At 49.5% G+C, this 16,869-nt stretch overlaps 1 long non-coding RNA gene across 2 annotated transcripts; it reads left to right on the top strand.

Annotated features, from left to right (window-relative positions):
* Nucleotides 1-487: 487 nt before the first annotated feature.
* LOC144723634 (uncharacterized) lies at nt 488-16,574 on the top strand. 2 transcript variants are annotated; one of them, XR_013586244.1, is made up of 5 exons: nt 488-807; nt 2,517-2,626; nt 14,088-14,209; nt 14,536-14,617; nt 15,088-16,574. It is a non-coding gene; the product is annotated as an uncharacterized LOC144723634 (long non-coding RNA). The 2 variants fall into 2 exon arrangements; XR_013586243.1 differs by having other exon boundaries at nt 14,536-16,574.
* The last annotated feature ends 295 nt before the right edge of the window (nt 16,575-16,869 follow it).

Raw genomic sequence — 16,869 nt, 5'->3', positions numbered from 1 at the left:
ACCTCGGGGAGGCCCAAGACCGGTTCAGATTATCGTCGCCGCTGTTGGCCGTGAGCGGGAAATCGAACTCGGGTGGCCGGGGTCGCTGCGCAGCGTGCTAACCACTACACCCACCGCTCCCCACTGCTATGTCACACACACTGACTCAGACACACACGCAGACGCACACTGACACAGACACACGCAGACACACGCAGACACACGCAGACACACGCAGACACACGCAGACACACGCAGACACACGCAGACACACGCAGACACACGCAGACACACGCAGACACACGCAGACACACGCAGACACACGCAGACACACGCAGACACACACGCAGACACACGCAGACACACGCAGACACACACGCAGACACACACGCAGACACACACGCAGACACACACGCAGACACACACGCAGACACACACGCAGACACACACGCAGACACACACGCAGACACACACGCAGACACACACGCAGACACACACGCAGACACACACGCGCAGACACACACGCGCAGACACACACGCGCAGACACACACGCGCAGACACACACGCAGACACACACGCGCAGACACACACGCAGACACCCCATATAGCCTTAACAAACTGTTGGCCGTGAGCGGGAATCGAACCCGGGTCGCCAGGTTCATAGCGCAGCGCGCTACCCGCTACACGCTACACCACCGCTCCCCCCTACACAGACACACACACAGACACACACACACAGACACACAGACACAGACGAGCGAGAGAACAAAGGGGAAACTCGTGAACGAGGCGACAAATGCAACGTCGAGACATCGCGGTCAATCAAGGTAAGTGAGCGGTGCTCTGGCAAGGACGCGTTTTGTTTGCTGACGTTGCTGCTGCCGCTGCTGCGTTGGCAGCGGTGCACAAACAACGACAACTCAGTGGCGGTGGCCTCGCCACGCTGCCTGGCCTGAAAAGGGTTCATTTCAGAGGCGACGTTTCGGGAGATGGCCCCTCTTCACAGCACTGCCTCTACTCAGTACATATTCTTCCCGTGTGCCGCGGTGGCAAGATGTTAGCTCCCTCGTCGCCTGGTATGGAGGAGGTCGTGAGTGCGATCCCGTCACTGACGCCTGCTGCTGTATATGTGGAGTTTGCGTGTTCTCCCCGTGGTCGCGTGGATTTTTCTCCGCGTCCTCTGTTTTTTACCTCCACATTTATAATCAACATGAATTTAGAGTATTTGGCTGCTGTACATTTCCACGTGATAAGCCACTTCTTTGAGCTGTCATTTGTGATCAGGTCGCGTCTGAAAAATAGCTATATAGCAGCTCAGTGGGTCTTACCTGACAAAATTAAATAAATTGTTTAGTTTTAGTTTCAACATAAATCTCATCCGCACGGTGCTCCAAGCACCACAATTCATGTGAACAACACAATCACTCACCCACTCACTCACCCACTCGCTCATTCGCTCACTCACTCACTCACCCGCTCACTCACCCCCTGACTCACTCACTCACGCACCCACTCACTCACCCACTCACCCATTCACTCACCCACTCACTCACCCACTCACTCACTCACCCACTCACTCACCCACTGACTCACTCATACACGCACCCACTCACTCACCCACTCACTCACCCACTCACTCACCCACCCACCCACCCACTCACTCACTCACTCACCCACTCACTCACCCACTTACTCACCCACTCACTCACTCACTCACTCACCCAATGACTCACCTACTCACTCACTCACTCACCCATTCACTCACCCACTCACTCACCCACTCACTCACCCGTTCACTCACCCACGCACTCACCCACTCACTCACCCACTCACTCACCCACCCACTCACTCACCCACTCACTCACCCGGTCGCTTCTGAACATGAGCTATATCGCTCAGTGGGCCTTACCTCGTAAGATAAACAAGAGTTGTTTCCTAGTTAATCGTTTTAAGTCCACCGAGTATTGTTGATGAATGCGAGGAGTCGTGTTTGGTGAGGCCACGAGGCTACAGAAGCGACGATGGTCGATAGAGACATCCGGCGACGGATTGGCAGCCAACGAGAGACAAATAGACGCTCCAAGCCTGGGGCGTGTCTTTCAGACGATGTCTTCTCGACAGACCTGTTTCTTCACCTGAGGACGGCTGCTTGCGTTGTGGCCGAAACGTCGTGAGAATTATTTTATTATGTTTTATTTTTATTATTTTATTACTTCCCTTTTACGTGACTTTAACGAAAGAACCAAGAAGATGAATCCCTGCAGTCACGAAAGCTTTAAATCGAAATATCAGAATAGTTATTTGCAGTGGAGGAATCGGATGAGCTCCAAAGCTCTTTGTTCACAGGTGTCCAGAAGGGGCACGCGGTCAGAGCGTTACAACAACAATCAATTCTTGAACACGACGGGAGGGCAACGTGTAGGGGAAGTAAGAAAATCGTCGAACAAAAAATGTACACATCTATGTTTATTTTTTATGACGAAAAGCCCATCGAGTAATTTGTATTATTTGTATAATTGTTATTTTGACACCGCAGCAGAGACGGAGCAGTGAGATCGGCTCGTGCGCAGGATGGAGATCGACCGTGGCTTTGCAAGAAACTTGACGGCACGCCGGGGTCTTGCATCCAGCAGCAGATAGACCACGGTAGATGATGGTGGTGGTGGTGCTGTTGTTGTTGTTTAGCGGTGGTGAGACAAGACGCAATGCTCGACAGGAACGTGAAGCATGTGCGTGTTTAGAGGTTTGACGCGCGATGTTGTGGATGCGCGCCTGCTTGCCGAACTTATTTCGCAGGCTATGTAGCCGACCGTGTTAATCGTGGGTGCGGTAAATTGTTACAATGGTAAGCCCTGATTAACTTGGAGCTACAATCATGACCATGCTACGGTACCCTTACGTTTGGAATGTGTATTTCAAGAACGATTATGTCACACCATTTAGAAAGTTTCCAAATGCAGTTGCGTGTTTGGCTACTTTTTGGGATATTTAAATTGAGTCATTATCTCATAATAATTATAAACACTCACACTAAGAAATTAAGGTTTCAAGAAATATCTGTCGGACTTTTTGTTTTTTTACAATATCTACAATATAAGCCGCCCAATTAATTATCCCCGAGATTCCATATCTGAACTGACAGAGAGGAGAAAAAATGGTGAAGGTGCAGCCCTGCAATTGCTCTGCTCGCACCACCGCCGGCAGAAGGGGCCTCTGCGAAAAGTGGGAGGTGGAGATTGTTCCCTCTAGAAGATAACTCGGCCGACTTCTTGCACGCTGGGAGTACCCACGCCTCCCCCCGCACCACCGATTAGCACGGTCGGCTACGTACGGTGCGAAAGAAATTCAACATACATGACACACGCAACATGCCGATCAACGAAACTGCGGCGTACCCATTCATACGGGGGGGCAGAGAGAGCGCGGAAGATGGAATCCGACCAACGACTTCGAGTCCAGCGCGCTCGCCGTTACGCTACGTCCAGCAAAACCATCGCACAAAGACGGTCACCACCACATCGCGCGCATTCGGACCGTCTGGAACGCTCCTCCCTTCCGATTTTATGAAGCCACTAGAGCAATGCGCTTTGTAATCTGGATTGAAAACTCATTTATTTGAAACTGCTTCTTGCGTTTAGTTTGTTGTCCTCCTCCCGCAGCTCCGATTAGCGCGGTTGGCTACGTACGGCGCGAAAGAAGTTCTACATACATACAGACATTTAAACACATTCTCCAATCTAAGCTGACTCATCCATCGTTCGACATCTGAACTTTCAATCACGCGTAGTTATTCAACGTTCCGTGTTACGCTCCGGCACGCTGCGTATCACAAATTGGAACAATGAAGTGTTCAAAATGTGAAAAGGCAACCAAAACAAAAATCCCCTTTCTCTATCTTGAGCCGTCGTATTAAATGGAAAAATGTCGGACAGCAACTCGTGTGTACGTTGTGTGTGTGTGTTGTGTGTGTTGTGTGTGTTGTGTGTGTGGTGTGTGTTGTGTGTGTTGTGTGTGTGCTATGTGTGGTGTGTGTTGTGTGTGTGTTGTGTGTGTGTGTGCTGTATATGGGGGTGTTGTGTGTGTGGTGTGTGTTGTATGTGTGTTGTGTGTGTGTGCTGTATGTGTGTGTTGTGTGTGTTGTGTGTGTGGTGTGTGTGGTGTATGTGTTGTGTGTGTGCTGTATGTGGGGTGTGTTGTGTGTGTGGTGTGTGTTGTATGTGTGTTGTGTGTGTGTGTTCTGTATGTGTGTGTTGTGTGTGTTGTGTGTGTGGTGTGTGTTGTGTGTGTGCTGTATGTGGGGTGTGCTGTGTGTGTGGAGTGTGTTGTATGTGTGTTGTGTGTGTGTACTGTATGTGGGGCTTGTTGTGTGTGTGGTGTGTGTGTGCTGTATGTGGTGTGTGTTGTGTGTGCTGTGTGTGTGCTGTGTGTGGTGTGTTGTTGTGTGTGTGCTGTATGTGGTGTGTGTTGTGTGTGTGGTGTGTGTGTGCTGTATGTGGTGTGTGTTGTGTCTGCTGTGTGTGGTGTGTGTTGTGTGTGTGGTGTGTGTTGTGTGTGTGGTGTGTATTGTGTGTGTGCTGTGTGTGGTGTGTGTTGTGTGTGTTGTGTGTGTGGTGTGTGTTGTGTGTGTGTTGTGTGTGTTGTGTGTGTTGTGTGGTGTGTGTGGTGTGTGTTGTGTGTGTTGTGTGTGTGGTGTGTGTTGTGTGTGTGTTGTGTGTGTGGTGTGTGTTGTGTGTGTTGTGTGTGTGGTAGGGTGCGGTAGCGTAGCGCTTACAGAACCCCTCGACCCGAGTTCGATTCCCGCTCACGGCCAACACCGCTGACGATTATCAGAAACCGGTCCTGGGCCTCACCTAGGTCGACTCAGCCTCAAGTGAGTACCTAGTGCGCTGTGTAAACATCGCCACTCGGGAGACAAAGGCGACCGGGCGTGCTGCTGGCCACCCACCCCCTCGTGTGCCGTGCCGGCCTTCATAGTTGCTCCTCGCTAACGGCACTTGCCCCCAACAGTCTGTTATGGCTACGCGGGGGATCTTTGTCTTTGTGTGTGTGCGCGCGAGCCTGCGGTGCAGTGCTGCCCTGCAGATGGTACGGCCCCCACCCATCCCCACCCCCCCCTGGTGGAGTGGGTCGTGGCGTGGGAGGGGGAAACGTTGCGGGGCTGTGGGTGGGATGCGGTGGAAGCGGCGAGAGGGATGGAGACTCGCCCGCTCGGTGCCTGTGGTGACTGCGGCAATGCTGGTGGGGGGGGGGGATGGAGAGATGGGGGGGGGGGCTGGGGAGCGTTGCGAGGGGGGGGGGCAGCAGCGGCCGCATAAGGAGCGGCGGTGCTGGGAGCCACCACCCTCTGGCTGCCGCGTAATTGAAGGTCGCGGGGGTCAGAGGGCATCTTTTGCTGAAGCCCCCCACCCACCCTACCACTGCCCCGTGGAGTGCGTGCACATGAGCGGAGAAGAATGGGCGAGAGCAGATGTTTCCGTGCAGCTGCGCGGACAGGAGCGATCGTGCTGATATGCTAAGTGGGTGGGGTGGGTGGCAGTGCGCGTGTGTGTGTCTACGGGCGCCTGTGTAGCGATTCCGGTGTCCGGTCCACAGGGGGATGACGCCTGCCACTGTGGGGGGAACGCCGCTTGCCGAGATGTCCGTGGCCATAGAGCAGGGGTGGGGAACGTCCGGCCCGCGGGCCGTATGAGGCCCGCGAAATCATTTGGTGTGGCCCTGCCAAGGCAACTGCAGGCGGGACTCGAAATTCAATAAATCTAGAAGCAAACCTGGACAAGCAGTTGCGAGTAGCAACATCATCAACACCAGCTCACATCACCACACGCCTCGCCAAAGAGCAGCAGTTCCAGCCATCGCGTTAGGGGTGAGTTAATTAAATGTTTGACCAAATATAACGGGCTAAGTTTTAAGTTGATCATTTTGTATGGCCCGCAAATCATGTTATAAATATCCAAATGGCCCTTTGCAGAAAAAAGGTTCCCCACCCCTGCCATAGAGCACTATGGCAGGGGTGCGATTTCCCGGTGCGGCAGTTTCAAATGTCGGCGGGCTTTCTGAAATCCCCCCCCCACCCCGCGCCTCTGTACTCCCACTATCTCTTGCGAGACGTCTGGACCGGCGTAAAAGAGAAGGCCAAATAACGTCTAGAGAGAGATGGAGGTGGAGGGGGGAGGTGGGGAAGGGTCACTGGGCCTCATTCTACAGGAGGTCCCTTCCGCCAGCATTAAAGTGAGAGCAAGCATCGAAACGTCGTAGTTTTTTTATTTTGTTATTTCCTTTGAACCTATCCACGTGACTTTACCGAAAGACCCAAAGAATATGAGAACGAGCAATTGCGGGGGCTACGCTTTGCCTCCGTCCGCGTCCGTGCCGGCGGCGTAGAGCTCCACGAGTGGGACGGGGGCTGTCAGTGTGACCTGGTGAAAGCGAGCAAGGAAGCAGGCAAGGGTCACGTGAAGTCACGATTAGGAGTTGCTTCTAATTGGGGGGGGAGGGCAGGTAGGGGAGCAGTGTTGTTCGTTTGGGGGGCCCATCCCCCCCCCTTATACCCCTCCCCCAGCCCCACCATCTCCTCATTGTGTTCAACTGCCTGATTCACATCGGCAGCTACTGACAGACTATGCCCATCAGTGTACTGTAATCCACGTCTTCATGTTAGCCTTGTGCTCATCGATTGGCGCAAATATCGCATGTCCTTAATTATCAATATTGCGTCTTATTATTACCTCCCTCACCTAGTATGTAGGAGCTCGATCCCTGACCCTGACGCCTGCTGCATACAGTATTTGGAGGTTGTGTGTCTCTCTTCTCCGTGGTCGCGTGGATTTTTTTCCGAGTTCTCCGGTTTATTTCCTCCATGTTCAGAATCAACGTCACGCGTTTAGAGTATTTGGCTGCTAGAAATGTCCACATGATGACTAAACCACTTGGTTGAGCTATAATTAGTGGCCGGGTCACTTCTGAAAAAAAAAACCTACGTAGCTTAGTGTGGCTTATCCGGTAAAATAAAAAAAATTTGTTTAGTTTTAGTTGAGTAAATTGGTGTCTAAACATCATTTGGATCTCCTTCAAGCCAACTTCTCTTGGAACAGTCTCAAATCAACGTTTTCTGTTGTGCAGTCAAAACTCGGCCATTTGGGAGATGAAAGTGGTCGTGCACAGTTGTTACACGCCCTGCCCCCTTTCCTTAGCCAGGACGCTCTCTAACGCCACTCACACCAAGCGATCTGTGCGGGCCAGCGGAGTGATCTCTGCCATTGTGTCCCCCCGTGTGTGTGTGTGAATCCCGTGACCTCCACTCCTCGCGAGGATCATGGGCAGCTGTCCCGATCGCATGGCCTTTGAGCGAAATCCAAGATTTAAAATGACATCGAGACAGACGCCAGGCTCCAGAGAACCTGGGCAATAGAGCAGCAGCCACCAAATGTCGCAGGGCTAAGACCCCTCCCTCTCCCTCGCCTCAGTGGCGAGATGTTAACCACCTCGCTTGGTATACAGGAGGTCGTGGGTTCGACCCAAACCCTGACGATTCCTGTATGTTTTGAGTTTGCTTATTCTCTACCCCCGTGGTGACGTGGAATTTTTCTCCGGGTCCTCTGGTATTTCCCCCTCTACATTTAGAATCGATGTGCGTTTGGAGTATTTATTTCCACGTGATAAGCCACTTCGTTGAGCTATCATTTGTGGCCAGGTCGCTTTTGAAAAATATCTCTTTCGATCAGCGGCCATACATGGTAAAATATGTTTTTGTTATATATATGGCGGCTTGCCCCCCACCTTCTTAATGATTATAGTCATAAAATGTTGGTATCACCGCTAAAGGCCACGAGCAGCGCTACCATTCGCTACTGCTGTTCAAACAAGACTCAGTTCTTTGAATACAATTGTGACCCCCTGAATTAAATTAATCGCAAAAAACGTGAATAATGCTACCCATGATGATGATGTTAACAAGGATGATGATGATGATGGTGATAGTGGTATGATTATGATGATGCAGCAACTGTCATTGAAACATAATTCATGTCGGGAACAGCTCTCTACGTTGGCGAGTATTTAACGATCCGTCCTGGGTTTTGCGGTCTGCCACTGCATGCTGGTATGCACAGCTGCATTAATAAACATCATCACCATTTCCACCAGTGTACAATTAGCACCCTTTGTGCACTCATAGAAGCAATGACAATTACAGGAGCGACTGCCCGTAATGGCATGTTGAAGCGTCGCAAGGCAGCCAGGGATGGATCCCATGAACTAACGACTTGGAGTTGCGTTGGGCAACATTGTACGCAACATGTGTGTGTGTGTGCGCGTGGTGACATTTTCAAAAAAAAACATGTCGATGTACATTTTACGCGTAAAACGGTGTGGACGATTTAAAAAAAAAAAATGGGGGGGGGGGTTGTTTTACCGTCTGGGCAGCGTGGAAGGGCAGACTGGAAGTCCATCTTCATAAGGGATGCTTTCTATTAAAGCAACTGTAACAAAAAATCCCGCATTGATGTGGAGGGGTTTTTATGTGTGAGTGGTAGTGTAGCGGTTAGTGCTGTGCACTACGAACCCGGCGTCCCAGGTTCGATTCCCACTCACGACCAACACTACCGGTGATGATTATCTGAACCGGTTCTGGGCATCCCCTAGGTCGATTCAGCCTCAAAACGAGTACCTGGTGCGATGTGTAAACATCGCCACTGGGGAGACAAAGGCGGCCGGGCGTGGTGTTGGCCGCCCAAGCTCCCCCCTCGTGTGCCTTGCCGGCCTTCTTAGGTGCTCGCTAACTAGCACTTGCCCCAAGAGTCAGGAAGAGGCTCTATGGGGGATCTTTGTCTTTGTCTTTGCAGTCATTGTTGACCAGGCTGCGATGATCAACTCACCGCTCTCGAGAGCCCGGCGTTTTAATGACAGGCGTGGCAGCCTGGATCTCCCAGGCACACTGGCTGAATAGGGAGGGCATTATTCTTATTGCAAAGGTACACAGCGATGTTCGGCGCCGTATTTACCCTCTCTTTGTGCAGAGTTGGAGAGATTACAGACCCTTGGTCCACTGCTGGAAGAGGGCCTCCCCGATGCTGTGTCAGTCCACTCAGTCGCGGGGGATGTTTGTTTCACGCTCGGGTCAGAGCGTGTTGCCGAAGTCATCGTCACCATCACGACCGAGGGATGTCCACTGCACACTTCGTCGTTTGTTTCCACTCTCCTCTTGCCCTGTGCCCGATACGCGCATTCGCTGTGCACATCTCTCCGGCACCGAGGTCTCGTGATGTCGTCGTCAAGCTATTCTCCTCTTCTTGGGTCTTTCGGTAAAGTCACGTAGAAGGGAAGTAATGCAATAATAAGAATAAAACATAATAAAATAAATAAATAAAATTTTATTACTTCCCTTCTACGTGCCTTTACCGAAAGAGCCAAGAAGATGAATCCCTGCAGTCACGAAAGCTTTAAATCGAAATTTAAGCTATTCTCTGTTGGGTCTTCCTCTCTGTTCCGGCTCCTACCTTTGTTCGAACAACAACAACACTTTAAATGTTCCTGTTGTTGTCCATCCTAAATGTTGCAATCTGAATGTTTCTTCCACGTCGGGGGTCCAGTTGAGTGCGTCCGTCCCCCATTGATTCGCTCCCCCGTACCGAGGACTCAACGTGCCACACTGCCTGTCCCGTTTCCGCACCTCCCATTAGCACGGTTGGCTACGTACGGTGCGAAAGAAGTTCAACACACACATGGGCGAGATGTTAACTCCCTCACCTCGTATGCAGGAGGTCGTGGGTTCGATATTTGTAGTTTGCGTGTTATCTCCCCGTGGTCGCGTGGATTTTTCTCCGGGTCCTCCGGTTTTTCCCCTCCATATTTATAAACATGCGTTTAGAGTATTTGTCTGCTATAACTCATCACGTGATAAGCCACTTAGTTGAGCTATCATTTGTGGCCAGACCGCTTCTGAAAAATAACTAAATTGATCAGTGGGACTCACCTGGTAAAATAAAATTAAAAATAGTTGCGTTGAGTTTTTACATACATCTCATCCACACGGTGTTCAGGCACTACAATGCACGTCAACAACGCAACAGTACACTCACCCACTCACTCACCCACTCACCCACCCACTTACCCACTCACTCACCCACTCACCCACTCACCGACTCACCCACTCACTCACCCACACACTCACCCACTCACCCACACACTCACCCACTCACTCACTCACTCACCCACTCACTCACCCACTTACCTACTCACTCACCCACTTACTCACTCACTCAATCACCCAATCACCCACTCACCCATTCACTAACTCACTCACTAACTCACTCACCTACTTACTCACCCACTCACTCACCCACTCACTCACTCATTCACACACTCACTCACTCACCCACGCACTCACTCACCCACTCACTCACTCACCCACTCACTCACCCATTCACTCACCGACTCACTCACCCACTCACTCACTCACTCACTCACTCACTCACTCACCCACTCACCCACTCACTCACCCACCCACTCACACACTCACCCACTCACTCACCCACTCATTCACCCACTCATTCACCCACTGACTCACCCACTGACTCACACACTGATCCACTCACTCGCCCACCCACTCACCCACTCACGCACTCACCCACTCACTCACTCACCTACTCACCCACCCACTCACTCACTCACCCACTCACTCACCCACTCACTCGCTCATCCACTCACTCACCCATTCACTCACTCACTCACTCACCCACGCACTCACTCACCCACTTACTCACTCACCCACTCACTCACCCACTCACTCACCCACTCACTCACTCGCTCACCCACTCACTCACCCATTCACTCACCGACTCACTCACCCACTCACTCACCCACTCACCCACTCACCCACCCACTCACACAGTCACCCACTCACCCACACACTCACCCACTCACTCACCCACTCATTCACCCACTCATTCACCCATTGACTCACCCACTGACTCACACACTGATCCACTCACTCGCCCACTCACTCACCCACTCACGCACTCACCCACTCACTCACTCACTCACCTACTCACTCACCCACTCACTCACTCACCCACTCACTCACCCACTCACTCGCTCGCTCACTCACTCACCCACTCACTCACCCATTCACTCACCGACTCACTCACCCACTCACTCACTCACTCACCCACTCACCCACTCACTCACCCATTCACTCACCCACTCACTCACCCACTCATTCACCCACTGACTCACCCACTGACTCACACACTGATCCACTCACTCGCCCACTCACTTACCCACTCACGCACTCACCCACTCACTCACTCACTCACCTACTCACTCACCCACTCACTCACTCACGCACTCACCCACTCACTCACTCACTCACCTACTCACTCACCCACTCACTCACTCACTCACTCACCCACTCACTCACCCACTCACTCACCCACTCACTCACCCACTCACTCGCTCACTCACCCACTCACTCACCCATTCTTTCATTCAATCACTGACTCATCACACCGCAAGTCGCAACATTTCTCTCTCTGCTTCTTCCCTCGCACTGCTCCACTCTGGGATCTCCTCCCGTTGTCGCTTTCCCCCCAATATCTATAAGCTCTACTCCAAATACATTTTAACTTTGACCATTTTGATAGTGCCGTTTGTCACTGACCTTTCCATGTTTTTTGTTTCGGTGGGGGGTGGGGGGGGGGCTCTGTGCCTGTATTCTGCAGCTGTGTTGGATAAATACAGCAGCTGTGTTGCAAATGTATAAATAGAGACCATTCTAGCTTGCATGTTCACAAATACATGTACAGATAATGGAGGCGGATGCAACTATATATACCGCAGTTGCCTCACTCTTAACAAGAAGTCGTCAATTTGTGTTTTACTGGAAACCCGGGGCGCAGAGTACAAACAAACATCATCATAATACATGACGATTGTGCTACTTTTCACGATCACTCTCACTTATTCGTGTACTGTGAAATAAATACAATAAAAATGTATGCCTGGGCAAACGATTAAAGCACTTTTCTGCGGCTAGAATGCTGTAGATGCGTTCAAGTTGTTATTATGTTTGGGATACACATTTCTCGTAGAAATAATGTATCCTTCTGTTGCTTCCCATCTGATTTCATCGCATACACATTGCTGTAAAGAATGTTGCTATTTACGCGTTGTGTAATAGTTGCAGTGGAGCTCGCCGATTGACTTGCAATCAGCCCATGTCTCTCTCTCGCAGTAATTATACAATGGAAGTCAAATGAATGCCCTCGCAATTTTGAAATCGCCGAGTGACATGGAAGGCTGGCATCGCGAGGGGGTATTCCTGGTTCCTTAATTAAATTAATTGTCGACTTAAACGCTGATTGTTCACAATTTATCATGCGCTCGTCATTTGCTGGAGTTTCGATCGCGCGTGTAATCTCCATCGAAATTAAAATTAATTACAGGTTTTTATGAATTTCCCTTTTTCTCTCGGCGACAATGTCAAAATAAAAAAAAAACGTCCCCCTCGTCATTATTTTTAATTAACCAGTTATTCTGTGTGTGTGTGCAAGTTCAACCGCAGCGGCAAACGTGATCTCTAAAGTACTTAAAAATGTGCCTGCTCTACATAAATTAGCACATCGTTGTATCCGATTTGCATTCGTGATCATTTGCGCTTTATGGGGGTTGGTTTTTTTTTACACATCCAACTGTTGATCGAGTTATTAACATATTACGATGTACAACTTTGTCAATGTAAACAGCACTGGTATTTTCATGGGAAAACATTAACTCGTGCATTTATTCTACACAGAATATGGCACAACAATGCCTTGTGAACAGCAAACTATTCAATCTTGATTTGAAGCTTTCGTGACTGCAGGAATCCATACTCTTTGGTTCTTTCGGTAAAGTCACGTAGGTAGAAAAATAAAATAAAATAAATCACGACGTTTCGGGCGCAACACAAGCGTCCATCATCAGGTGGAAAAGGTGGAAAAGATGACGGACGCTTGTGTTGCGCCCGAAACGTCGTGATTGATTTTATTTTATACCTACGTGACTTTACCGAAAAAAACTATTCAATGTTTACAAGAATTTGCCCGTCACAATTTGTCCCGGGTATTTCGCTAACCGCCGCACAGACACTCCGCAAGTAGCCGGGTGATGCAAGTCCCGTACCCGGCCACTGGCTCGCAGAATCGTCAAATAATTTCTGAACCCCCGCCCCCCGCTTAACTAACCCACACTGACGACCAGCGTGGGTGAGGTATTCATCCAGCAGTGCATAGACTAAAGGAGGGCTGTAAATGTAGATCATTTATCATTGACACTATATCATAAACCAATTTTCTAGCACGTGGTATAACGAGGCTTTTTTTTAGCACGTGCTACAATGCTAAATTCAAAGCGGATACGAACCTACGTACATTTTTTTCTTAAAACGACGTTGGCTCGGCCGGACAATTCTGGTGCAGCTTGCGTGGGCTCGACTCTCGTCACGTCCGAAGTTTTCCCTTCGCCCTCCGAGCAAAAGTGTTCTTGGATGCCGCTCGCGTTTACATGAAGCCATCGAAGCGCGTATATGAACAGTGTTCGTGCACGGCGGAGTTCAAGCGAAGTTTGTTATTCCTCATTCTGGGGTCTGCCCGCAACGCGTTCCCTGTAAAAGGCTACAACAACAACAAGAAAACATTCCACGAAATGTTTTTTTGTGGCAACTTCCAACCATTACGGCTTTTTGCCACCTCTGAGAATTTAAGTTCAGCGTGGTGCTTTGGTTTGGAGACCACAGACTTTTTGTTGTTTCTGTTATCTCTGTGTGTACACTTGTTGCTTTAGTAAAAAACTATTATATTTATTTTGCGGCTTGCTTTGAAAAAAAACCAGCTGACAACAATTGCCAAAGTACGGTGTTTAAATCGCAATGCATGCTGGGCGCTGGCTCACGCGGTAGGCATCCAACCCTTGTTCGTGTCGAATAGAACGTTTTTTTTGTTAATGTTCCTAGTTTTCGATACTTTTTAAACATATTTTTTCTATTTTTCTTTTAGAATGTCACCAGTGGCCCCAATTACCGAACTCATACCGTATTGCACGGACACATTTGCTGCAATTATCAATTCCGCAGGGTTCCTCTGGGTGGAGAGGTGGGCGTCATAACCGGAGGACGACACAGGTCACAAAACCTGGGCGACCCGGGGGGGGATGAAGTCCCCCGGACACGGCTCACGACAGAGGATACCCTAAAGGGTGAGTCGGGGTGGAGCGGTTTGCACGGTGGGGAGCGCAGTGCACCATGAATTCCCGTGGTCCAAGTTCGATTCAAGAGCTGAATGGCTCACAGGGCTATATCTAATAAATGAACTTGAACTTGAACTTGATTGCCAGGACTGGTGTTAACCAAGTAACGGCTAACATCAGTGGTGAGTGAGATACACGTGACCTGCCACCCCCACCTCCACCCCCATCTCCCTCCCCCCCCCCCCTCCACTTCACCATACTTCACCACGTTGTGTGACGTTCAATTTTAAGCCAAACAAGCTCTCTCTCTCTTTCTTTTTCTCTCTACTCTGAAGGTCCATTGCCTGAAACGACAGCCACGCTCAACAACCCTCCATCAGAATTTACACTTCTATAATTTCTCCCTACTACTTAGCTGTGAGTTTAACAAGTAGGAGGATTTCGTGACCAATATCATGCATAATACGGGTGTATTTTTTTGGGTTACATCGCGTAAATATAAATGTGTCTGAAAATGCGCCACCACCCAACACAGCCAACTAGTAAAGTTTGTCACGTCAACAGAGAATGCCAATTCGTTACTAGTACACCACACCGGTGTGTTGAAGAGCAAATCCACCACATTTACAGAGCACGATGTTTCGGCAGTGATTACAACTAGCATCAGGCGATAGCCTGATGATGCTGGTGGTCACCGTACGTCGATGGGGATTACCTGTGAGCAGATTATAAGAGGTACTGCTATTTCCGTGCACACAAACGACAGGATGTACAAGAACAATGTGCATGCATAATGAGTGTTGATTACCGCATGAATAACCCAACCGGTAATGGATACCTATTGTAATTTATTAATATATATAAATTCATCAACCCCCCCCCCCCAGGCCTTCGCACAAGAAGGGCTCACAGGTGACGACATCACATCTAAGGAACGAGACAGGATTTCTCCACAAATCTGGCTATCGCCTGATGATGCTGGTCGTAATTATTGGATAAACGTCGTACTCAGTTTGTAAATGTTGTGGCTTTGCTCTCCAACACACCGGTGTGCTGTACTAGTAACGAATTGGCACGTTCTGCTTACGTGACGAACTTTACTAATTGGCTGTGTCGGCCGGTGGTGGGTTTAAGGCCACGTTTATATTTATGCGATCTAACCCAAAAAAAAACCTTTATTACTTAGCTGTGATTCAATGTTACATGACCCCCAATCCCCACAATCGAGTCGTCGGAAATCTAAATTATCGCTCAGAATTAGTTCCCTTCAGAAACCTCCAGACACCATGTGTTTTGTTAGAAATATCCGTGTCCCGTGTATCACGGTGACATAAAATGACTTTCCTCAAAGACGCTGGTGGAACCATCGACCACATTGGAACATGAGAATCTGAATAATTATTTATACTGGAGTAATCTGATGAGCTATGCAGCTCTTTTTCACATATGTCCAATAGAGGTAGGTCAAAACGTTACAACAACAAACAATACAAAACACTATAGGAATACAAAGTATAGGAAAGGTAAACAGATCACTAAAAAACTCGATGAAAATTAAACACATTAAAAAAAAAAAATCTTTCCAGGTAAAGCCCACTGAGCTATTATTAGCTTCTTTTTCAGAAGCGATCTGGCCACAAATGATAGCTCAACAAAGTGGCTTATCACATGGAAATGTATCGCAGCAAAATTATCTAATTGATCAGGCTGTTGTACAAGTTCATATAACGCTTGCCACTGGTTTTGTTCATGGAAGGGAATCTAACGCAGGCAGAGGAAGATCTGAGCAATGTGTGACAGGGTTTTCTCACGCATCATCGTAACCCCTCGCTCCTGCCTAGCTTTGACATTCCTCCTTGAATACATCACCGGTATGACTATGAACGTGCACCTCTGATGAGCACAGTTGGCTACGTACAATACAAAAGAAGTTCAGCATCATACACATGTAGTGACATGGAATGGGTCACTACATAGCATAGCGCCGGTTGCTGGCAGAGAAGGTGATCTTCAGTTGCAGCAGCCCTGTCTGCCAGCAGGTCACGTGATAAGCTGGAGAGAGGGATGTAGAGGAAAGGTTACAGAGGGGTCACGTGCGGGAATCCCGGGGACCCGCTAGTAGATTCTAGAAGGGGGGCGTGGCCGGGGCGGAGCGAGGCCACGCCGGGAGGATAAAAGGGGAGCCCGAGCGAAGACTCGGGGCTGTCACCTGGAGTGGGATCCCCTCGTCGTGCTACTGGAGTCTTCGTCTTCGTCTTCACCATCTCGGCGTCGTCAGTCAGGCAGTCTGTCAGCTGTCCTGACTGGGAGCTGTAGTTACCTTTGTAACCTGTGAAGGCTGTTAATAAATAGAGTGCCTCCTACTCCTAGTGTCTCTGAGTCAGTCACTACACATGCATGCATACAACAGGCCGATGTGCACATCTCCTTCATGAATGGAAAATAAAAGACACCGTCCACAGGAGTGTGATTGTGGCCATGCAAGTCAACCCATGGGCAGTGTAGTAAAAAACACTGTCATCTGCGCATTCAAAAGAGAAGAACGGCAAAACTGCACGACGTTTCTCCTGAAGCCATCTCTCATTGTGGGTAGCAGACCTCGACATTGGCATTTAGCTCCTGAATATATGGCGAAAGGCAAGATGAAAATAGAGATACATAGAGACACG

This window comes from Lampetra planeri, chromosome 18, assembly GCF_965212315.1.
Source record: "Lampetra planeri chromosome 18, kcLamPlan1.2.h2, whole genome shotgun sequence".
NCBI lineage: Eukaryota > Metazoa > Chordata > Hyperoartia > Petromyzontiformes > Petromyzontidae > Lampetra > Lampetra planeri.
Note: the sequence above shows the minus strand (reverse complement) of the source record. Positions and strands in the feature narration are given on the sequence as shown.